A 25,084-nucleotide genomic window follows, 5' to 3' on the forward strand; every position below is an offset into this window, starting at 1 on the left:
CAGGGGCCGGGGAGCATAATAGTGAGCTCATTTTATGACATACTGACCTCCAGGCCACAGAAAAGTCTATTGGGCAGTAAGATATGCAGGCCCAGAGCGCTAAGAGAAATCACCTGGCTGGATTTATAAATGTCTCTAGTAATAATTATGGAAGCACAGGTATAAGAGAAGTTGCCAAGAGAGACGACGGTACAGAATGAGGCAAAGAGAAGCGTGTGGAGGCAAACCAACGTATAAGTCAAGTTTGACAAAAACATATTGAGTCCCTACTGAGAACTAGGGGGACTCTTATATTATACTTTCTTTTCTTGGCATTTGATGTTACTTGAGAACCTAAGCTATCACATAATGTACCTTCCACAAAGCCCACCAAATCTCTTCTTTTTGCTCAGAATTCAAGCTGCTGTGTGGTAGGTATCCATCACTGCAACCATTTATCTGTATATCTCACACATATGTAGCATATATAAAAGCTAACACTTATTGAACATTATGATGTATTGTATCTGATACTTTGCTAAACTCTTTACACACATTTATACAAGGTAGGTATTGTCAACTTTGTTTTACAAATGAGGAAATTGAGGCTCAGAGCAGTCTAGCAGTCCAAACTTTGAAACCAGGCCTGTCCGACTACAAAGCTCAATGCTCTGACCGTAGGTCAAGTGGCTTATCTTTATCAAAAAAGATACAACATGAATTGAAGTCTTTAGGAGCTGACTACCTGGCTATGGAGATTAAACATCCTCTTGAGGAAGGCTAATACTAGACATAAACTTAGACAGTCAAGTTTGAATCCTGTAACTTGTTTATTGAACAATGTAAAGTGCTGTGAAACTCAGTTTTCCTCATTGATAATATGAATGTATAATACCTTATCCACAGGCATACTTCTGTCTTCCACCCTGTGGAAAGCTATATTATAGAAAGCTCAGTGACCAAGGTGGACACCCATATTGCAGAAATGTTTCTTTTCCCTCTAACTTTAACAGAAAAAAAAAAAAACCCAAAACACAACAAACCAAGCTCTAAAACCTGCTGAAAATAGAAAAAGCATCAAGAAAACATCAGCAATATAGAACTACATTTATTTAAATATCATAATAAAAGAAATAACATAATTGTGAAAAGGCTCTTGTTTATAAATATTAGAAAGAAAAATCTAACAAAGAAAATTATGTGACAATATTTAAGTTTTGATAAGAGAGTTGGATGCTTTTTCTTGTAAGAAAATTATAATTGAGACCAAGAAGGTTAGACATTCTAGTTCCTGTTTAGTATTTTTTCCTGTTTGTATTTACTGTTACTCTGTAGCTGTACATTACTGTAATTTAAAGCTCTCTGTCAGAATGAGAAAAGTAATCTGCTTCATTAATTTATCTGCTTAGGAGTACTTAAAGTCAAAGAAAATGAGATTAAGTTATCTGTATTCAGAATTCTTTAAGAGTCATTCTGTCTTTATGGGAAAATGTTTCATCATTTCTTGTAATAAAAGTAAATAATAAAAAGTATCCATGTTCTTAATAATTGAATTTTCAGGACCACAGACAGCTCAGTTTATTTTCACCTCCTGTCCAAATATTTCATTTCATGGTCAAAAGTAAAATTACGCATGCATTCTACTTATACAATATTTATTTTCAAATTTGTATTTTTACTCTAAAAGAAGAAGACTTGTTTGGGAATCCTAGGTATTTAGTTAATTTTGCCCACTTTTAATCATTTTGGGTATTCCATTCTCAATTTTAATTACTCACTTGATGTTACTTAGCAATGAGTGACACAATTTACCAAAACCTATATTTTTCTCACATTCTTCCTTCAAAATGTCCTTGATACTTTAAAGCAAAATGTTCTCTAACTGAGGTTGAATGTGTGCTTAAAAGGGAGACATAGGGAAGAAGGGAATCTTCAAAAGATTAGATTAGGATTACCTTTTCTTTCAAGTTTCATGTAGAGCAAGGAAGATGAAAGGTGTATAAATGCTACTTAAACTCACTTCTGTACTGGAGTTTCTCCATGAGTATAAAGGGGAGGGACTCTTGGATGGAGAATTCAGGATGGGGTTAGGAAAAATGTGACTAGAGAAAGTCAAGAGGCAGTTGGAAGCAGGCAGGAATAACTAGCAGTATCATTTAACCAGAACTATTTCAGTTGCTGTGAAAGAAACCCAAATCAAATCCAAATAAAAGAAAAGTTATTGGATTTATCTGGAAAGGTAGAGGAGTATGCAGTTTCAGGAACAGTTGTATCCAAGTGCTCAAATTACATATTATAGAACTCTTGTACTCCCCATCTCTCAGATTGGATTTTCTCTGCATTGGGTCCACTTTCAGGAAGGTTATTCCTTCATGCTAGCAAGGTGGCCACCACTAGCTCCAGGCCTGCATTCTGTCAGCACGGCAACTCCTGAAAAAGATTTCAGCAAAAAACCTGGCCTGTTTCCACTGACCAATCACTGTGGTCAGGGGATGGGATACACTGATTAAGCCTGGGTCATTGCTAGCTCCTGGAGCTACAGATTGGATCAGATCCAGAAGAACCACATGAACTAAGAGGAGGGGAGGAGAAGTTCCCCAAAAGAACCATAGGGGGAATGGATGATAGGCTGGCAAAAAACAACAGAGGTCTTGTATTCATTTGTTAGGGCTGTCATAACAAAGTACCACAGACTGGGTGGCTTAAATGTCGGAAATGTATTGTCTCAGTTCTGGAGACTAGAAGCCTGAAATCAAGGTGTCAGCAGGGTTGGTTCCTCCTGAGGTCTGTGAGAGGAGAAGCTGTTCCAGGTCTCTCTCCTTGGCTTGTAGATGGCTATCTTCATGTTCACCTGGTATTCTCCTTATGTATCTGTCTGTGTCTAGATTTCCTCTTCTTATAAGAACACCATATTGGATTAGGGCACACTCTAATGACTTCATTTTATCTTGATTACCTCTCTTACAACCCTATCTCCAATGGTCACATTCTGAGGTACTGGGAGTTAGGACTCCAACATATCTTTAATGTGGGGACACAGTTTAATTCATAACATGCCCTTATACTAGATATACTTTATTTCCTGGTCTAGTCTCTGCTCTTTTGATTTGACCCTTTGTTATAGGAAATGCCTTCACACCCAAGGGTCTAGAAAGGATCAACTACATTTGCTGCCTCCAATGCTTCACCTCCCACTCCTTTCTCAACCTCTGGCAATCCACCTTGTATCTGGTTAATTCCGTAGAAACTCTCATTAAAATCAACAATCCAAGTCATTTAGTAATATATCACCTCTCAACTTCTTTGGTCCCTAAGCTTCAACTGGCAGTTAAAAACACTTTCTCCCTTTAGACACACTTTTTCTTTACTTAGCACAACAGAGTCTCCTAGCTGTTTACCTAAAATTTGTTTCCTTTTCTTCTTGGCCTAACAGCTAGGCTACATTTCCCAGTCTCTTGCCGTTAAGTGAGTCCTAGTGACTAAATTCTAGTCAATGGAATGTGAGTGGAAGTGACATATGCCATTTTTGAGCCAAAGCTTTAAGTGGGTAGGTCCTTCCATGCTCTCTCTCTCTCTCTCTCTTTTTTTGAATAGATCTGAGTGTGATGGCTTATTTAGTCTTATTTAGTCTGTTTCCTTGATTATAAAAGGAAAAAAAATTAATTTCAACTCCATAGTGTTGTTGTGAGATTGAGATAATACACGTGTGGCAGGCTGAATAATGCCAACCACCTTCCACCCCCAAGATGTCCACATCCTAATCTTCATAACCTGTGAATATGTTGCCTTGCATGGAAAAAGGGACTTTCCGAAACAGATTAAGTTAAGGACCTGGAGGTAGGTTGTTTATTGGGGTGGAGCCAATGTAATCACAAAGAGGAAATAGGAGAATTGGGGAGAAAAAAGCAAAGTGAAAAGGGAAGCAGAGAGAAAGATTGGAAGATGCTATGGTGTTGTCTTTGAATACAGTATGGGGCCATGAGCCAAGGAGTCCAGGTGGCCTCTAGAAGCTGGACAAGGCGAGGAGATGGATTCTCCACTACATCCTCCAGAAGGAGCTCAGCCCTGCCAATCAACCATGACTTTAGGGCCTCTGATCTCCAGAACTGTAAAATAATATATTTGTGTGTTTTTTTTTAAACATCTTTATTGGAGTATAATTGCTTTACAATGTTGTGTTAGTTTCTGCTGTATAACAAAGTGAATCAGCTGTATGTATACATGTATCCCCATATCTCCTCCCTCTTGTGTCTCCCTCCCACCCTCCCTATCCCACCCCTCTAGGTGGTCACAAAGCACCGAGCTAATCTCCCTGTGCTATGCAGCTGCCTCCCACTAGCTATCTATTTTACATTTGGTAGTGTATATATGTCAGGGCTACTCTCTCACTTCATCCCAGCTTACCCTTCCCCCTCGCTGTGTCCTCAAGTCCATTCTCTACATCTGCGTCTTTATTCATGTCCTGCCCCTAGGTTCATCAGAACCAAGTTTTTTTAGATTCCATATATATGTGTTAGCATATGGTATTTGTTTTTCTCTTTCTGACTTACTTCACTCTGTATGACAGACTCTAGGTCCATCCACCTCACTACAAATAACTCAGGTTTGTTTCTTTTTACGGCTGAGTAATATTCCATTGCATATATGTGTCACATCTTCTTTATCCATTCATCTGTTGATGGACACTTAGGTTGTTTCCATGTCCTGGCTATTGTAAATAGTGCTGCAGTGAACATTGTGGTACATGTCTCTTTTTGAATAATGGTTTTCTCAGGGTATATGCCCAGTAGTGGGATTGCTGGGTCATATGGTAGTTCTATTTTTAGTTTTTTAAGGAACCTCCATGCTGTTCTCCATAGTGGCTGTATCAATTTACATTCCCACCAACAGTGTAAGAGGGTTCACTTCTCTCCACACCCTCTCCAGCATTTATTGTTTCTAGATTTTTTGATGATGGCCATTCTGACCAGTGTGAGGTGATACCTCATTGTGGTTTTGATTTGCATTTCTCTAATGATTAGTGATGTTGAGCATCCTTTCATGTGTTTGCTGGCAATCTGTATATCTTCTTTGGAGAAATGTTTATTTAGGTCTTCTGTCCATTTTTGCATTGGGTTGTTTGTTTTTTTGATATTGAGCTGCATGAGCTGCTTGTATACTTTGGAGATTAATCCTTTGTCAGTTGCTGCATTTGCAAATATTTTCTCCCATTCTGAGGGTTGTCTTTTCGTCTTGTTTATGGTTTCCTTTGCTGTCATGCTCTCTTTTTTTCCAGTCTATTGACTGAATGAAGATGATAGCAAAGTTTTAAGGGATAGTGGATCTGTGAGATTAAAATAATCTAAAGAACCTGGGTCCCCAAATGATCACCACGGCAGAGAGCCAACCACAAACTAGGGATATTGACCCCAGACTGGTATATAAATAAGAAATACAACTCTATAGTGTTTGAATCATTTATTTTTAGATGTATTTGTCACAGCCATGTAGCTTATTACCTTACCACTAATTGAAGTGGTGTAATGTCATAAGCAAAGTCTAAAATATATGGTAATGGCTTAGTATTTGGTTGTCAGGTGGCGAGAAAACAGAGCAGCCTGAGACCAGAAATCCCTGGTGCTAAAAGAAAATGCTTGATAAAACTATTGCCTGCAGCTATTGGAAGGCAGAATCAATACCTTTGGAGCTTGTATCTCTAGAAGAAGAATTTGGAAGAGCTGGATATTAGTGTGTGTAGGTTGATCCTGGGTATAATTGCAAAGAAAAGAAAGGGAACAGAGAGAGGGTCCAGAAATAGGGAATCTCATAGCGAAGAGTTATTTACATCTGGACCCCAAATGGCAGGAAATAACAGAAAGATGTCAAATAACAAAAGACCCCAGAGATTTCTCAATTAACTAGAAGGACTTGGATCTGTAGCAGAATTCAGATTGTGTTGCCTTCTTAATCATGGCTATTGCTTGAGATAACCTCCAGTGAGCCAACACTAAACTGAGAGGAAGAAAGAAGTAGAAGGTGAGAAAATGAATAAGTAAAGCAGGATTTAAAAACTCCTTTAGGGAAGAACTTTGGATTTGGTTATTGGCCCTTAGAACTGGCTAAAATCAAATAGATCCTAAAAGGCATATTTAGGATCCAATCAAGGAACTTCCTCCACTACCAGGTCAAGGATTTTGTCACTCCTAAAGACTAGAGGCTGCTAGTTTACCATTCCTCTCTGTCTTGAATGGAGGACATTTGTTGCAAGTTGCCTGTCCTTGTTTCACTCTTGTATACCGAGTATATTGTAGGTGTGTGTATGATGTATATTGAGTGTATTGTATGTGTGTATATGAGTCGGGGGGGGGGGAGATGTATGGGGTCAGATAACTTATGTCTTGTTTTAACTGCTGCATCACAGGGAGCCACATCAGGTCCAGATCTGATGAAGAGGACTGCATATGACCCAGGAGATGGGATTTTGAGTTGGATGTGGCAGGTGGATGAGGCTTTGGGTTGCCCTGCGGAGGGGCATGCATGTGTTTTATATTTGGAAGACCTATGATGATTGTTGTGTAAAGTTGTTACATTTACTTGCCAAGCATCTTTTTTTGTTTTTACTGCAGGAATAAATATCTCCTGCTGATGTGATGATTAATCAGTTGGTCCTGTATTCCACACTGCAGAGATGTACTCATGACCCGGACTGCCCATCAGAATGTGTCATCATCCTAGACCCAATGGCTGATTCACGCTCAAGCACCTTCCCCAAACAAGGCCAATCATGTCCTTAATTAGGGATATATATGAATACAGAGAGAGAGGTTTTCTTCTTTTGTGATATCCAGTGTTAAGAAAAATGTAGCATGGAGTTGGGGAGAGCCATCTTTACTGTCAAATAAAATGGGCCTACAAAGAACAAAGCCCAGACAGTGGCAGACAGAGGTGATAGATGCAGTGAGAGAGACAGAGTCCTAATGCTGTTATCTGGACACAGTCATGTCTGAAATTAGAGTCACCCTTTGGACTTCCCAGTTTGGGTAACAAATAGATTCCCTCTTTGCCTTGACTAGTTCAGATGGGGTTTCATGACTAGCAATAGGGCACATCTTGAACTGACTTAGTGTTGGAGTTGGAACTAGAAATCTGGTCTTCTGATCTCAATTCAGGGGTCTTTTCTTCATCCCGTGATAGTTTATGAAATAGTTGTCACTTAAAAATAATAAAATACAAATTATGAAATGTGGTGGCAAAGACACTAGGCAGGCATCAGACCAATATTTGCAGAGAAATGAGAACAGCTCTCTTCTAGACAGGTGGAATTGTATGACCCTGGGAAGTTAATGGAAACTTTAACTACAGGGATGGTACTAGGGTTCTATGGTACTAGGGTACCAGGGTACTAAGGTACTAGCTTCTTGCTGAACCTCATGGATAAGTTTGGTTAAAATCTTATGAAGATGTTTGTAGGTTAGCTAAGAAGCATGAAGTCAGTCAGGCAGGGCAGTGGGAGGACCCTGTCCTGAGACTGATATAGTCGCCAGAGTTTCGAGTCTATACCCAAGCTGCCCAAGTTCAATGGCAACTCCTCCATTTGCCAGATATTTGAATTTGGGGAAGTCAATTAATCTTTCTAAGACTCAGTTTCCTCATACATAGAATAGTACATTCCTCATTGGGTTGTAGTAAAGATTAAAAAGATATACTCCATGTAAAGCACTTAGCTCAGTTTTTTGCACATAGTAAGAACTCAGTTTGTATTTATTTTTATTAGTAGTAGGATCATTTTTGCTATTGGCTAGAGCACACAACTGGATATGCCAATTGGGGTTCCAAGAACCTCAGCAGAGAGAAAGACAGAGCTACTGAAGCCCAAGGTGGATGAGAGAGGCCAGGGATGTCAGTCTGTGCAGGTCTGTGAAGGGAGAGACAGGATGAAGGGGGATTGGAGCAAAGACGGCCTGTGAGAGGAGCCCTGATTAGGCAGGAACCTGGCTGGGAGCAGCGTGGGGAGAGTGTGGCCTCAGCAAGAGCACTGCCGCACAGCACCCAGGGTGCAGATGAGGTCACCAACCAGCCCCTCTCCTCGGCAGGTTATCTCTTTTTTTTTTTTTTTTTAACTTTATTGGAGTATAATTGCTTTACAATGGTATGTTAGTTTCTGCTTTATAACAAAGTGAATCAGCTATACATATACATATACATATGTCCCCATATCTCTTCCCTCTTGCATCTCCCTCCCACCCCTCTAGGTGGTCACAAAGCACCAAGCTGATCTCCCTGTGCTATGCGGCTGCTTCCCACTAGCTAGCTATTTTACGTTTGGTAGTGTATATATGTCCATGCCACTCTCTCACTTTGTCACAGCTTATCCTTCTCCCTCCCCATATCCTCAAGTCCATTCTCTAGTAGGTCTGTGTCTTTATTCCCATCTTGCCCCTAGGTTCTTCATGACTTTTTTTTTTTTCTCTTAGATTCCATATATATGTGTTAGCATACGGTATCTGTTTTTCTCTTTCTGACTTACTTCACTCTGTATGACAGACTCTAGGTCCATCCACCTCACTACAAATAACTCAATTTTGTTTCTTTTTATGGCTGAGTAATATTCCATTGTATATATGTGCCACATCTTCTTTACCCATTCATCTGTTGATGGACACTTAGGTTGCTTCCATGTCCTGGCTATTGTAAATAGAGCTGATACTATACATAGAGAATCCTAAAGATGCTACCAGAAAACTACTAGAGCTAATCAGTGAATTTGGTAAAGTAGCAGGATACAAAATTAATGCACAGAAATCTCTGGCATTCCTATACACTAATGATGAAAAATCTGAAAGTGAAATTAAGAAAACACTCCCATTTACCATTGCAACAAAAAGAATAAAATATCTAGGAATAAACCTACCTAAGGAGACAAAAGACCTGCATGCAGAAAATTATAAGACACTGATGAAAGAAATTAAAGATGATACAAATAGATGGAGAGATATACCATGTTCTTGGATTGGAAGAATCACCATTGTGAAAATGACTCTACTACCCAAAGCAATCTACAGATTTAATGCAATCCCTATCAAACTACCACTGGCAGGTTATCTCTTGAAGGGAGATCTGAGCAAGGCACTCCTGTGGCTGCCTGCCGCGCCTGGGAGCGTTTTCCTGTGAGGGCTGCCTCCCTCTCAGTATCTCCAAGACACTTTAGCAACCAAGGCAAACAGGCAGCAACAGGGGTAGAGCCAGCCCTATTTCTTATCTTTCTGACCATTTCTTACCATCTCCCTAGCTGAAGCCAATATAAATCATCTTTATGCCCTTTTAATTTAATAATATAATAAGTATTGTTGTTGTTATCTGCCTCCTAATTGATTTTTCTGCCTCCAACTTGGACCCTTGTTAGTCTATTCTCAGTAAAGATCTAGAGCTATCCTTCTGATATAAGTCAGATGGTGATGTCCTTTAATCAAAACCCTGAAATAGCTTCCATTTCACTCGGAAAAGTCTTCAAGCTGGCCTGAGCCTGGCTCTGTCTGACCTCTCATTACCCTAGGCCCTCCTCCCTTACTCCTTCGCCCCCTGCCCACCCAGTTACGGCCACCTTCGCTTCTGCGCTGTTCCTTGACCAAGCCAGGCAAACACTGAGGCCGGACTACTTGCTTCTCCCTCCGCCTGAAATGCAGCTTCACTCGCTCACCTCCCTCAGGACTTTGCTGAACTGCCACCTTTCAGTGAAGCCTCCCCAGATGACCCGATCTAAACTTGCAACTTCTCAGTCTCCAGAAAATCTTTTCTAGCTTTATTTTTCTCCATAGCACTTACCGCCATCAAACGTACAGTATCTTTTTACTTATTTTGCCTAATGTCTATTTTTCCTACTAAAATAGGTAAGCTCTATAGGGACAGGGATTTGGGTCTATTTTGTCCACTGCTGTGATTTTTGTTGAACGAATGAATAAATTCTGTGAAGAGAAGCAGAAGGGATGGATGTAAAAACCTGGGTCTCTCCTGGTGAAAGGAAAAAGCACAGGGTTTGGAGTCACTGAGGCTCGTTTGGGTCTAGCTCCAACACTTAACTGATTGTCGGACTTTGGAAAAGTCACTTAACCTTTGTGCACCCCAGGTTCCACATCTGCGGGATATAGCTAATGGTGAAAGCCAATGACTGTAAGACGACAGACAGCACAGTTACTTTTCTTATTATTTCTACCGCCTGAAAGACAGTGGCATGTGGTGGTCCTCACACTAAGGCGTGGAAGTCATTTAGGATTCCTCCAGTGACATGTGACACTTTGGATTGGTTACCGTTAATCAGAGGCTGGGTCCTCATCCTAGCCCTATACTCATTCACTCTGCCCCCTAAGCAAGGATCTGGGCCTTAGTTTCTTCATTTGTAAAAGGAGATGGTGATATCCACCACACCTAGCTTGTAGTCTGGAGGGATGAGGATACAACGAAATAGTTTGTGAAATCCCTTTGAAAACAGGAAACGTCTACACAGACACCGATGGTTCATGGTGGTTGGTGAGAAGGCCTCATGTCTGATCTAGAGTCCCCAGTTGGAGTGACAGAGGACCCGAGAAGAGGAATCTTTACTGCCTAAGTTTCCGCACCCTCATCTCTGTCAACCCAGCACCACCTCCAACTCAACCATACGGTAGGCTCTCCTTTGTTGTTTGCTGGTTGTTTGAGAAGCACAGACTACATCTATCCTTTGAATTTTCTTTCTTTCAATCTTTAGAAAATCTGTCAGACCTACCCTAATTTGGCGAGCCCTTGTATTCATGGCTGGGCTACCCTCTGATAATTTTTAAGTGGATACATTACGAAGGAGTAATCAGGTTCAAGGAAAATCTTGCTTGAACTAACGCTATCTTGAGTTAGGTTTTCATGTTAGTCAGTGAATTCACACATAGTTATAAAAAAGAATGTACTCTTCCATTCCTTTATTTACAAGCTATACAGTTTTATGGCTCTGATTAACTTTTGGATGCTTTTACCTTTGTTGGTAAAAAAGGCTATCCCTCTCACCATCACAGCTTGCTGTCCCAAATGGACATAAACAGGGCACTGTCATGTGTACATGAAAAAAAGATGACCTACATAGACGATGTTACAGTAGGGTATTAAAAGTACAATTTCAGCCATTTCTCCCAATTAAGGCGAACTCATCTGTGATTTCAGCTTCCCATTTGAAATAAAAGTCTGGCGGTAATTGGAGCACAGAGCTATTCACCACTGTACTTCAATCTGGAAATAATTGTCTTTGTTCAATTAGGAATCTGCATTTTCATGCCAATCTTCACAGATTATTTTGAATGGAGAATGCACTCTGATTAAGAGCTATCCCTCTTGGAAGGAAAAAAAAGCAGGTCCTCATCCTCTTGTTGGATTTAACATTTTTTCTCCTAGCAGACTGAGAAGGATATCATACAATGATTTTCTAGACTTATTTAATATGATAAAAATCTCCTACGGAATTCATATATAGTTTTTATTTAAATTTCAAGACCTCCTTGAGATGATTCTCTAGAGTTCGGCTTGACAAGGTATCAATTTGTCTGAGTTCTTCAGTTAATTTGTCATATTACAATGACCAGGTTTTCCACAGAGCAATATCTGACCACCATTTATTTTTGCCATTTATAGAACCACTTACTCTCTTAGGTGCTTTTAAAATACAGAATCATATATAACTCATAAAAAAAACCTTGAAAATTAAGGACTGTTATCCCCATTTAATAGATGAGGACAATAAAGGTCAGAGAGTTTATGTGATTTTTTTTCCCAAGGTCACTCAGTGACTTATTGGTAAAACCAAGAGTCAGCTGCAGGTATGGCTGACTTTAAAATCTCTAACACTTTTTTCTGATTAATTTAATACAGCCAAAGGAAAATAGTAAGAAGCATTCCTGTTAAAATGATAAGATTCTAATAGATAGAACTATGAAAATGCCAACACAGCATATGTCTTTGCTATAAATCATCCTGCTCCAATAATTTTGAAAGCACCTATATTTAGCAGTTCTGGATGAAAATAAAAGGTCCACAATTATGAAAACATATTAGCACAATGACAACTTTCTTAAACACCATGAGTTACTATCCATATCATTACATAATTTAATCCTTTCTCCAAGATGGATTCCTTTAGAAACTAGAACATGCCTTCTCCATTTTGGGATCCCTTCAACCAAACACAGTTATTAAGTGAGAAAATGAATGAATCACTCTCTCTCTCTCTCTTTTTTTTTCTTTACAGGGGAAAGCGCGAACGCAGTCCCGCACTACCACAAATTATGTAGTCGAGTTTACCACGTTTGGGGATATTGCAGGGTTCAGCACATCCGGAGTGCAATGAATAAGTCTCGCCCTGGGAAAACCACCTTCGTGATCACGGTATTTCCCCTGCCAGGTAAGTATTGAATCACTCTCTTGATAACCCCAGGAGGTAGGCAGGATATATGGGATACATATATTACAGATATATTTTGTGTGTGTGCTTAACATATACATACAAGTCAAAAAACCCCATAAGTATAAGAAGTAGAACTCTGGCCAAACCTTTCATTATCCCCTTTAGAAACATTATACAGGTATTGTAAATCTCCACCTTTGAAGCAAAGTAATTCCTTCTCTTTAGTAATACTCTGGTAAACATACCCATGAGTGTTTCCCATTCTTCTCTGTCTTTGACCATGCCGTTTCATAACGACAAGAAGAAGAAAAGACTTATTTAAGCACCTGGATGGAAAGCGATAGCTAATCCAATTTTTCTTTTTGAAAATATAGAGTTAGTATTTGTGAGAGTTTGGGTCAAATGGGACTGGTGAGCACAGGGGGCGATCACTTCTACATTTCACGCTGACTTTGGTTCTGGCTGTGGAGTGTCTGGGGCTGTGGGTTGGTGGGAGGAATGTAGCATGTTCTGTTTTTATCAGTCTGCTCCATAGGCTATGGCAGGTGTGGAGATTACTTTCCAATAATTCCTGGAAGCAATATTCCCCCACCTTCACAGGAACTTGCCATCTGGCTCTGAGGGCCAGAGATAATTCAGCTTCTAAATGAGCTCAGCTTCAGGTCCTCCTGAGCAAAAACTGATAAATGAGTGAGATTACACTGTTTTATGGCAGTGTCAATAACACGCCAGCATTTGGTCACTCAGGTGCCTTCAGAAAAGAAAGTAAAGCTTTTATTGAATTAACCTATCTCAAATTCAAGTGCATTATTTAAGGGCTTTGGGGAAGGAGTTGCCAAGCTTTATGAAGGCTACATAGAAAAACTAAAAATACATGTGCATAGTATGTAGATCTTTTGTATGCAAACTTTGGTCTCATAAAGTAAAATGCCAGAGTCAATTTTGGCCTTGTATACTCTAAAATGAATAATTTTACCCATGAAAATTTTCTTCCCGGGAAAAACGGTGGCTAAAGCCGAAAATTTACTAAGCTGCCTGGATAATAAGCTTTGTGACTTGAGAAAACGTAGGTGTAGCCATCAAGCAAAGAGAAGATACAAAGCTGTGACATGAACAATTTAGACCAGAAGACAAAACTTTGAGAAAAAGAGATCCTTTTCCTCCTGCTCTAATTATCTTAACCAGTTGTCAAAACTGGTAAAATTGATCAGATAATACCTTAAGTCTCCATTTGGTTTTGACCATGTGGGCATAACTATCTTGGGATGGTCGTTTTGTATAAATAACATCAGGGTGAAGATAATTACAATTTGATGAGAAGAGAATGAGGTACTTGGAATGCAAAGTATTCAGCATGGCCCGATTTCCCAGGGCCCCCTGAGATTATGTGTAGCAATGACAAGATGACATAATTAAATTAAGTGGCATGGCAATAAGTAAGAAAGTAAGCCCACAGACTCTGTCTCTTGGGAGAATGTCAGCTCAAACAGTTTTTGAAGATGTCTTATTAAAAAGAAGGTGAATAAACTGGAGTTATCTCAGCTTGGGGAAATAAAACATAGTTTTCTTGGGAAAACAGAATTTTCTTCTCTGGAGGAAGCACTGGGAGAAGAAAACCTCTTTGAGAGAGCAAAGAGTACCTATCTCTGAAACTTAAAAAAATGCAAAAAAAAAAATGCAGAATTTGATAGGTGGAAAGTGAGGGAGCAGTGGTCAACATGTTTTGGGAGTGCTTTTCCCTATAGAAGTCTTTTTTCTATCACTGTCTTCCCTGACAGGCAAAACTAAGCGACCATGCTTGTACCGTGTCATACCCCCTGATTGGACCAGGATGGATACTTGCATTGGTGTCAGGAAGTCTATTGGGTGGCCTACAGCCAATCAAATTCTCACTCTTGAGAGAACTAACATCACACCAAGCTGGAGCAGAGTCAGTTCTGATCAAAACTAGATGCAAACCAAACTGAAGGAGGAGTAGAAGTGATGAGTGAAGTAGAAATGAGAGGAAGCGACTCCACAGAGAAATGAATGGGGCAGACACCACGGATGCAGAGCCCAGTTCCCAGCTCCTTCCCAGCGAGGCTCAGCTGATCCAATTTCCTTTTTAAAGAACTATGTAAGAGTGCCTCTTACAACATTAATAATCCTCACTCCCCCCACTTTTCTTTTTAGTTGAGCTAATTTCGGCAGGTTTTTGCTAGTTTACAGCTAATGACTCCCTGAATAAGACAAAGTATCTAAAGATAATATCCTTGGCATATGAAAACTATAGAAAATTGAGAATAAGGAAGGAAAAGATTTAATATTTATTTAAATATATTCCATGTACCAGACATTCTGTTAGGTGTGTAATATTTTAATCTTTTTAACAACTATATGCCTCAAGGACATTTTTATTTTAATCATACCGATAAAGCAAATGAGTTTCAGAGAGCTTAATTAATAAACTTGCCTAAAGTCTCACTGAGTCAGGATATAAACTCAGCACTGCCTGGCCTCAGATGTCTTCCCTTCCACCGCCAGCAGACTTTGGAATAAAGCAAATATTGTTACCAGGTAACATCAAGACTCTTGAAAACAGTGAAGTATAAGTAGACATATGTGATGGTTAATTTTATGTGTCAACTTGGAGGTGTTCTTGGATATGATTAACACTTAAACTGGTGAACTTTAAGTAAGCAGATTGCCCTCCATCATGTGGGTGGACCTCATTCAATCAGTTGAAGACCTGATAGAACAAGGAGACCAGCTTCCTGGAACAAGAAGGAATTCTCCACCAGATGGTCTATGGAGTTCATCTGTACCATCAGCTCTCCTGGGTCTTGAGCCTGCTGGCTAACACTGCAGGTTTGGACTTGTCATTTTCCATAATTACTTGAGCCAATTCCTTATAATAAATCTCTCTCTATATATATATTTTATTGGTTCTGTTTCTGTGGAGAAACCTGACTAATATGCCATAAAAAAGTTGGATCAGAAAACCAAGGTTGTGGAGAGTGATGAAAGCAAGATGGCTAAATAGGGTGTCCTCTCCTTTATCACCTCTGAACAACAATAATTTGGCATCCATCTATGGACAAAAGTGCCTTTGTGGGAGCTTTGTAATCCAGGTAGGAGACAGTGAAGCACTGGTATAGTCCGAGACCAAGGAGAGCCATTTTGAGGCTAGCACCCAGGTGGCTGACTCACCAACTGTGGTCCTGGCTACAGACCTAGAAACAACTCCATATTCCTGAGGACTCAGCCACAGCCCATTTGGCTTGGTCCTGTCACCAGCACCATATACCAAGGGACTGAGAAGGAGTCACACTCACCTGTGCATTGGATAATAAGCATACAGAACTTGGTCCCAGCTGTTGACTTGAAGTGGCCCATGAACCAGCTCTAGCCCCTCTCAGCTATGGTCCAGGAACCTCTGGAGGCAAACCCAGCAAACTCAGCCAGACTGTAGATTCTGAAAGTTTCCCCTTAATGGGGCTTCTGACCATCCCAGCCATAGTCTGCAAGTGGTCCTGCTGGCATAGGGACCTGATAAAGGACACACCTGTCTGTGCCCCCCAGAGATCCTGAAAAGGCCCTGTACATGGCTCCAGCCCCTCCAGCCACAGTCAGGGAGCAGTCCAGCCCACCTCAGCCCCACCACCCACAGTCAAGGAATAGTCCAGCCCACCCAGGGAACTGGTGGGAGACACGCCCATCCATGCCTCCAGAGTCAGGTCTGCAGACCTCAGTTTTGGCTTGTGCAACCTGAAACAGACCCGTGGCTTGGTTCTGGCCCCTCTCAGCCACAGTCCAGGGCCAGTCCTGACCACCCAGGGACACATTCAGTGATTAGACAGGTGCCCTCCCAGGGACCTGGCAGGAGCCACACCTGTCTGTGCACCTGGTAATAGGCCCACTGACTGAGGACCCAACTAGGGACCGTGAAGCGGACACTTGTCCCTGTATCACCCTACTGAACAAGGTCTTTGAGGCAGTCTCATCCACCCAGAGACCAGAAAGGATCCATGCCTACCCCTATCCTTTGTAACAAGCCTGCTAATGGCAGACCCCACTGTAGACCTAGTGGCAGCATCAAAACTAGCTCCAGTCTAGCATGACTACAATTCCAGAGGTAATCTTGTCAGCCCAGGGAACTGACAGAAGGACTTAACCTGCCAAAACCAATCTGTAAAGACTGGAAGAGATGTTTGCTCCTTCAAAGGCACAGACATCAAAATACAAAAATCAGTTGTATTTCAATACACTAACAATGAACTACCTGCAAAAAGGAATAAAGAAAACAATCCCACTTACAATAGCTTCAAAAACAATTAAATACTTAGGAATAAATTTAACCAAGAAGGTGAGAGATATGTACACTGAAAATCATAAGAAATTGATGAAAGAAACAGAGAAAGACACAAATAAATGGAAAGATATCCTATGTTCATGGATTAAAAGTATATTGTTAAAATATCTGTACTATCCAAAGTCACAGATTCAATGCAATTATCAAAATTCCAATGGCATCTTTTATAGAGATAGAAAAAATGATCCCCAAATTCATATGGGACCATAAAAGGCTCCCAATAACCAAAGCAATTCTGATAAAGAAGAACAAAACTAAAGGCATCATATTTTCTGACTTCAAACTATATTACAAAGCTAGAGTAATCAAAACAGTATGGTGCTGGCGTAAAAATAGACACATAGACCAATGGAACAGAACTGAAAGGAAAGATATAAACCTATGCATATACAGTCAACTAATATTTTAAAAGAGCCAAGAATACTCAATAGAGAAAGGATAGTCTCTTCAATAAATGGTGCTGGGAAAACTAGATATACACATGCAAAAGAGCAAAATTGGATCCTTATACCACTCACAAATATTAAGTCAAAGTGGATTAAAGGCTTAAATGTATGACCTGAAACCATAAAACACCTAGAAGAAAACAAGGGAAAATCTCCTTGACACTGGTCTTGGCAATGATTTTTTTTTAAGATATGACTTATACTTCTTTGCATTATTTTTCAGTGTTCACTATGAACTACAACAGACATCCTTAGCATTTCAGTTTACTGTGAGTTAGTGTTGTATCTTCATGCAAAATGTATACAATTGTAAAGATAAAATTATCCCTCCCACATGTTTTATGATACAGTTATGTTACTAACTCTATAATACAGAGCATACATTACTAACTGCATATTACAATGTTATAATTTGGGGGTCAGTCACATAAACTTTTAAAGAATGTAAAGGGAAGAGTGTTTTATTGTCATTCCCATATTCACCATTTTCAGTTCTCTTCATTATTTCCCAAAAGTTAATATTTCTATCTGACATCATTTTCCTTTAGTCTGAGAATTTTCTCTTGCATTTCTTGTAGCATAGGTGTGCGACCAATAAATTCTCTTAGTTTTCTTTTATCAGAAAATGTCATTTTTTTGCCTTAATTTTTGAAGGATATTTTTGGTAGATATAAAATTCTGGATTGGCCTTTTTCCCAGTGCTTTTAAAATGTTCTTCTACTATCTTCTGATCTCCATCATTTTTTATGAGAAGTCAATGGTCACTCCAATCATCATTCCTCTGTAGCTATGTGTCATTTTTATCTGGCCTCCTTCAGGTTATTCTCTTTCAGTTTTCATAAATTTGCCCATGATATCCTTAGATATGGTTTTCTTTTTATTTATCTTGCTAGGTATTGGTTGAGTTTCTTGAATATGTAATTTTGTGTCTTTCACCAAATTTGGAAAAAATTTCAGCCATTATTTCTTCACAATATTTTATGTCCTAGTATAGCTCTCCTTTCCTTCTGAGACTTCAATTACATATATATTAAACCTTTTGATATTGTCTCACAACTCTCTGAGGCTTTGTTCTGATAAATCTTTTTTATCACTGTTTTTCATGTTGAAACATTTCTGTTGATTTATCTTGAAATTGACTGATGTTAAACCTATCCAGTGACTTTTATTGCATATAATACATTTTTCAGTTATAAAATTTCCATTTGAATTTTATGGTTTCTATTTTTTGCTGGTTTTTCTGTCTTTTAGATTATGAGGATAATAGCTGGTTTTAAATTGTTGTCCAATAATTCCAAAATCTGTGTTATCTCAGAGTCAGTTCCACTGATTGTCTCTTAACTACAAGTCACATTTTCCTGTTTCTTTAAATGTCAAATAATTTTGAGTTGTACCTGGAAATTGTGAATAATACATTGTTTAGACTCTTGATAGTGTTATATTCCTCTGAGGAGTAATGATTTTTATTTGTTTGTTTTATCAGTTAACTTGGCTGAACACAGCTGCAAAATTTTGTCTCCCTGCTGTGGGCAGCAGCTGAAATTTTAGTTCAGTTCTTTGAGCTTTGGATGAACTGTTAGGAGTTTGTACCTAAACTATGCATGTATAGTTTAGAGATCAGCCGGAGACTTGATCAAAAGTTTATACACAGAGTTTATGGCTCTGTCTCTCTGTTCTATTCATCCAGGGACTCTCCTCTTTTCCTGTAATTGCTCTGTTCTTTAATTCTTCAAGCCAGTAATACTGTGGCTTGCCATAAAAACAGGAAACTCACTCAGCGCCATTTCCTTTTTCCTAGTGTCAATCCCCCCACAGATTCTGCCCATTTTGGTAATGCCTTCAGGTAATTGTTTCTTATATTCTTTCCAGACTTTATGTTGTTATTTCTAAAGACGTTTGTCATATAGGAGCTACCCAGCTATGACCAAAAGTGGCAGGTTAGCTAGAATGTTTGAGGCAAACATTTGCAAATAACCCTGCACACAAGCCTCATGAATTGTCTTCCTTTAGCTTTTCAGGAACAAATATGAAGAATGTTTAGTGTTCAAGGACTAATTTCAAATGAAGCTAACCTCAGGCATTACATGCTAATGTCACATTTCAGTAAGTGGTCAAACAAGTAATCAGACACAAGCTGTTTTAAACTGGAATTTCCTTAAGTCCCAAATATCAAATTCTATCTATCTATCTACGAAGAGAGGAAGGGAGAAAGGAAAGAAGGAAGGGAGGAGGGGTGGGAGGGATGGAAGAAGAAAGGAATGGAGAAATGAAGGAAGGAGCAAGGGAAGGAAGAAGCGAGGGAGGTAAGAAGGAAGGAGAAAATTTCTGGAGAAAATTCTTGATAGAATTTAAGCTTCCCCTGTGCAGGTGTACCTTCCTTATATCAAACCATCACATTGTACACCTTAAATACTTACGATGTTTACTTGTCAATCACACATTATAAAGCTGAAAACAAATAAATGAATAGGCACTCCTGAAAAAAAAAGAAGTTTTGGCCAATTGCTCATATTCCCAGGTGAGCTGGTAAATACTAAATGTCAATGCCGAGGATGACCAAGATCCCAAACTGAAACCGTACACCTGAAACAGCCCCCTGCCCATGTCCACCCATCTCACTCTAATAACTCTTCTCTTTTATAATCTAAGCACACCTCTCTAGAGACACTTATTTAACTGCTCCAAGACTCACACTCTTTATTTGTAAAAAGGGGTCATACTATTTCCTCTTCCATAGGACTGTTAAACGGGATAACACAATGCTTGCCACGTGTTAAGTGCTCAGTACGTTGTAACAGTCTCTATTTCCATTCCAACCTGTTTCTTGGACATTAAAGTGCTCAATAAGTGCTTGATGGTTATGATTTTTAAATTTTATTTCCTGGTTGGTTTATGTAAAAATATTTGGAAACAAAGTCATATAGGATAAGTAGTGGGAAAAGCACAGATATTTGGAGACAAAAGGACTTGGATGTGACTGTGGTTCTGTCAGTTATTAGCTAGTGAACTTCTGGGAGTTACTAAACCTGTTTCCTTATTGGAGAAATGAAGAGAGCAATCTTTAAATATTAGCAAAAATAGCTATAATTTATTGAATGCTTATGCTGGGCCAGCGATTGTTCTAAATATCTATAATGCCCTGAAATCCTTACAAGATAGGTATTACGTATTAATATTATGAGTATCAAAAGAGGATGATGATGATTGTAAAGATTCTGGTATTCTTGAAAATTCTTAGCCTCCTTTGGAAGTATTTTCTCATCTCCCTGGTCACTTCACTTTAGAATGACCCAAGGCTCAGACCTGTGTCTTACTTCTCTTTATCAATTCCCTCTCCCATGGAATCTCATCCAACCCCCTGGCTTTAAATACCATCTGTAAACTGACTACTTTCAAATTTGTTTTCCAGCCTCAGCATCTCCCCTGAGTCCTAATGCTTATATCCTAGTGTTTGCTCTGAAGTTTTAAACTTAACATGTCCAAAGTGGAAGCTTTTTCCTAAAACCCACTCCATCCAGTTTTCCCTATCATATTTACTGGCAATTCCATTCTTCTAGTTGTAAGCCAAAACTCTTGTAGTCATCTCAACCGTCTCTGACATCCTGCAGCCAATCTTTCAGCACGCATGGTTTGTGCCCCTTTCAGAAAATACCCAATATCAGACCACTTCTCACCACTTCCACTGCAACCACCTTGGTCCAGACCGCCATCATCTTTTGCTTGGATTATGGCCAATGCCTCCTATGTGGCCTCCCTGCTTTGGCCTTAATATTCTCCCTGCCCATTCCCTACCCTCACACCACTGCTGGAATCTATCCTCAACCCTGAAGCAAAGGTGATCCTGTTAAAAAGTAAGTCAGATCATGTCACTCCTCTGCTCAAAACTGTCCTCTTATGGGTTTCCATCCCACTCAGAGAAAAGCTGAAATCTCCACAAAGGCCTCCAGGGCCCTATGCTAGTCCTCACGCCTCTCCCCGCACCTGCACCACTGCGATCTCAGCTGCTTTTCCTCCCCTCCTGCTCATTTTCTCGTCCTCCTTGCTGTGCCTAGAATGCACTGGGCACACTGCCACTCAAGAGCTTTGCACTTGGTTTTCCCTCTGCCCGGAATGCTCTTCCTCCATAGCCTCAGTTTCTCTCTTACATCCTTCAAGTTTCTGTGCGAAAGTTTCCATCAGAGTTAAGCCTTCCCAGCAAGACCAGCTACATAATCTGTGGGACACAGTGCAAAACAAAAATTCAGAGACTTCTTTTTCAGAAAATATTAATAAAGGCTCTAAGAAATCTAGCAGTAGTAACTTTAACTCAAAGCTATCCAAACGTATTTAAGCACAGAAGCCTTTTTCCCTCTCAATAACTATTCACAGTATTTCCATTTTGCAAAATGCCTGGCAGAAACTTGAAGATCTCTTTCAATTCTGTAATTCCATAAATCTATGCTTGTACAATATTAATAATCTATAAAATTACATAATTAATTATATTTTATCACATATAAATTATATAAATTTTTCACATATAAATTATGTGATAAAATGTGATATGCACTATAAGAAAATGTATAATATATATTTATAATATAAAATAACATATATAAAATTTCTGATATGTATTTATATCATAGCTTTTAAAGGTATGGACTTTTAATAATTTTCTTTTAGCTTTATAGGAAGTTGGTCAAGCAAACATGAAAATGGGAATTTGCCCTTTGGGTGATTTCTCTATCCAAATAAGTTTGGAAAATGATATAACAAACCTGGACAGTATATCTTTAAAATTTTTAATCTAGCATTCCTCTAGCTTTCTTTTCCTTAGGTTTTTGTAAAATTCTTGTGTTTTAGCAGGAAATGTGACTTTCACTCTTTGGTTCTAAACCCTCAAGACTGAATGGTGATACTCAATAACTCTAGAGATGACAGCCTCTAAATGTGTAAAGGTGGGAAAAGATTTCTTCTGAGACAGACAGAAGAGGCAGGGTGTCAAAGAAGAACTTCTTTTTCTGACAATAACTGAGTACAAGGTGAATCCACATGCATTCTCTTCCATAGGGTATTTCTCTACTCTCCTGCAGACAAGATGCTTACACCTATAGATATCCTTTATCTAAGTGTTGCTCAGGGTGAAGGACCAGGCTTGTTTTTTAAATTACCGTTCATCTACTTGTGTTTTTGAAAAATATAATTTAAAAAGTTACTAGAAAAAGGGAATTTAAAATAATAAAGCCATACACAATACAAGGCCAGAAACATGAGACTCAATAAACATAAAATCACTCTGTCAAATTTCTATAACAGTTTCTAAATGCTTATCCTCAGTTCCTGTATTTATATTACCAGAGCAAATATTTTGGGGACTGGCCCCAACCTGAGTGCTATATATCAAGCAACACTGCTCTGGATCTCTTACCTTTGCCACTAATTTAGTATGTAGCAAATACCACCACTTATTGTGATTTATCTTTTCATTTCCTTGAGAGCAAGAGAGATCTATTTGTGTCCTTCAAGTACATAGGAGAAAACACTGTACACATTAGGTGCTCAACATATGTGCCCTGATGTGCACACACTTGATAGACCGGGTAAATGAGAGCTAGATAGGTAAGTAGGTAGACAGAGCTTTAAAAAAAACAGCATTTTTTTGTCCTTTATACCCCTTCTTGGCTCAAAGTTAACAAGGAAACAAATAAGCCTCTTTAGAAAATTTCCAAAATATATAAAAGTTACTATAGGGCAAAAAGTATATGATATACTCAAAACCAAAAGGTAATAGTTTTAGAAAGCTTTTAAATTTTTTTTTAAGGAAAAGTTGTACTAACTCATTAACAAACCTATATGTAGCTGTCTTGCTTTTAAAGATCTCTTGGGACAGAGATTTCAAAATTCCCCACAGGTGTCTCAATTGTGTATAATGTTACTTCAAAGCAACAGTATATGTCATTTTCATAAGGAAGAAAATGAATTTCTTGTATCATCTGAGCTTACCTGATAGAAAATTCAACTCTAAAACTCAAAAAAGAAGACTGGAGATGCCTAATTAATCTGCTTTCAAGAGTTAGATGTTTTCTTGATTCACCTCTAAAGCTCTAATGGCAAAAGGTTGTCATAAATTGAATACATTATTCATGCAGGCTGCTAGCCTTTATTGCAGGCATTAAAGAACAGAAGGATCTTTCATCTGCGGTTCACTACTAGCAAGAAAGAATTCTTTAGTGCAATACTGTATGGTTAACTTCTTTTGGATAAACTAAGTTATGCTAGCAAAAAGATGGGCAGTGAAGTGGCCCTCGCCATCCTTGTCTAGAAAGCAGGATTCCTTGAGAGTATAAATCAGACTGCTCTAGAATCAACCAGTGGGCCGGTGACTACTGAGTTCTACAGGAGGACAAAGAAGGGCAGGCTTTGTCGTAGAATCCAAGGTATCGAACTTGGAGATGTTCTCCATTTAATTCTCTCCTCTCAGCTGTTTCATGTCCTCTCTACTTCCTCCACCTTCAGCTTCAGGATAAGTTGACTCACTGCCTACATTTGGACTGCAGCTCATTGTTCCATACAAAATATTTGTTGGGATCACAAACCACAAAACTGATTAGTTGGTAAATATAAAGATTCAAAAGTACTCTTACAGTAATAAAGAACAAAACTACAATAAAATAGCAACGTACTGGAACAATACATGTGCATCTGAAGTGCTCATGTTAAAATTTGCAAAAATTCATTCAAGTTTATAAAAGAAGTCCATATCCCATCCATTAAATGGGTGAAGAACAGGTAGTTAATCCATGAGAAAATAGAAATAGGAAACAAACAAATTAAAAATATTTTTTAAAACATCTTTATTGGAGTATAATTGCTTTACAATGGTGTGTTAGTTTCTGCTTTATAACAAAGTGAATCAGCTATACATATACATATATCCCCACATCCCCTCCCTCTTGCGTCTCCCTCCCACCCTCCTTATTCCACCCTTTTAGGTGGTCTCAAAGCACCAAGCTGATCTCCCTGTGCTATGCAGCTGCTTCCCACTAGCTATCTATTTTACATTTGGTAGCATATATATGTCCATGCTACTCTCTCACTTCATCCCAGCTTACCCTTCCCCCTCCCCGTGTCCTTAAGTCCATTCTCTACGTCTGAGTCTTTATTCCTGTCCTGGCCCTAGGTTCATCAGAACAATTTTTTTTTTTTTTTTAGATTCCATATATATGTGTTAGCATATGGTATTTGTTTTTCCCTTTCTGACTTACTTCACTCTGTATGACAGACTCTAGGTCCATCCACCTCACTACAAACAACTCAATTTCATTTCTTTTTATGGCTGAGTAATATTCCATTGTATGTATGTGCCACATCTTCTTTATCCATTCATCTGTTGATGGACACTTAGGTTGCTTCCATGTCCTGGCTATTGTAAATAGAACTGCAGTGAACATTGTGGTACATGACTCTTTTTGAATTATGGTTTTCTCAGGGTATATGCTCAGTAGTGGGATTGCTGGGTCGTATGGTAGTTCTATTTTTAGTTTTATAAGGAACCTCCACACTGTTCTCCATAGTGGCTGTATCAATTTACATTCCCACTAACAGTGCAAGAGGGTTCCCTTTTCTCCACACCCTCTCCAGCATTTGTTGTTTGTAGATTTTTTGATGATGGCCATTCTGACTGGTGTGAAGTGGTACCTCACTGTGGTTTTGATTTGCATTTCTCTAATGATTAATGATGTTGAGCATTCTTTCATGTGTCTGTTGGCCATCTGAATATCTTCTTTGGAGAAATGTCTATTTAGGTCTTCTGCCCATTTATGGATTGGGTTGTTTGTTTTTTTGATGTTGAGCTACATGAGTTGCTTATAAATTTTGGAGATTAATCCTTTGTCAGTTGCTTCATTTGCAAATATTTTCTCCCATTCTGAG

At 39.0% G+C, this 25,084-nt stretch overlaps 1 long non-coding RNA gene across 1 annotated transcript in view; it reads left to right on the forward strand.

Annotated features, from left to right (window-relative positions):
• The window catches only part of LOC309608954, a 1,139,914-nt gene that overhangs the window by 793,156 nt on the left and 321,674 nt on the right, over positions 1-25,084 (forward strand). The window lies entirely within an intron of this gene.

Source organism: Balaenoptera borealis (genome assembly GCF_965194805.1).
Source record: "Balaenoptera borealis genome assembly, chromosome: 13".
Lineage (NCBI taxonomy): Eukaryota > Metazoa > Chordata > Mammalia > Artiodactyla > Balaenopteridae > Balaenoptera > Balaenoptera borealis.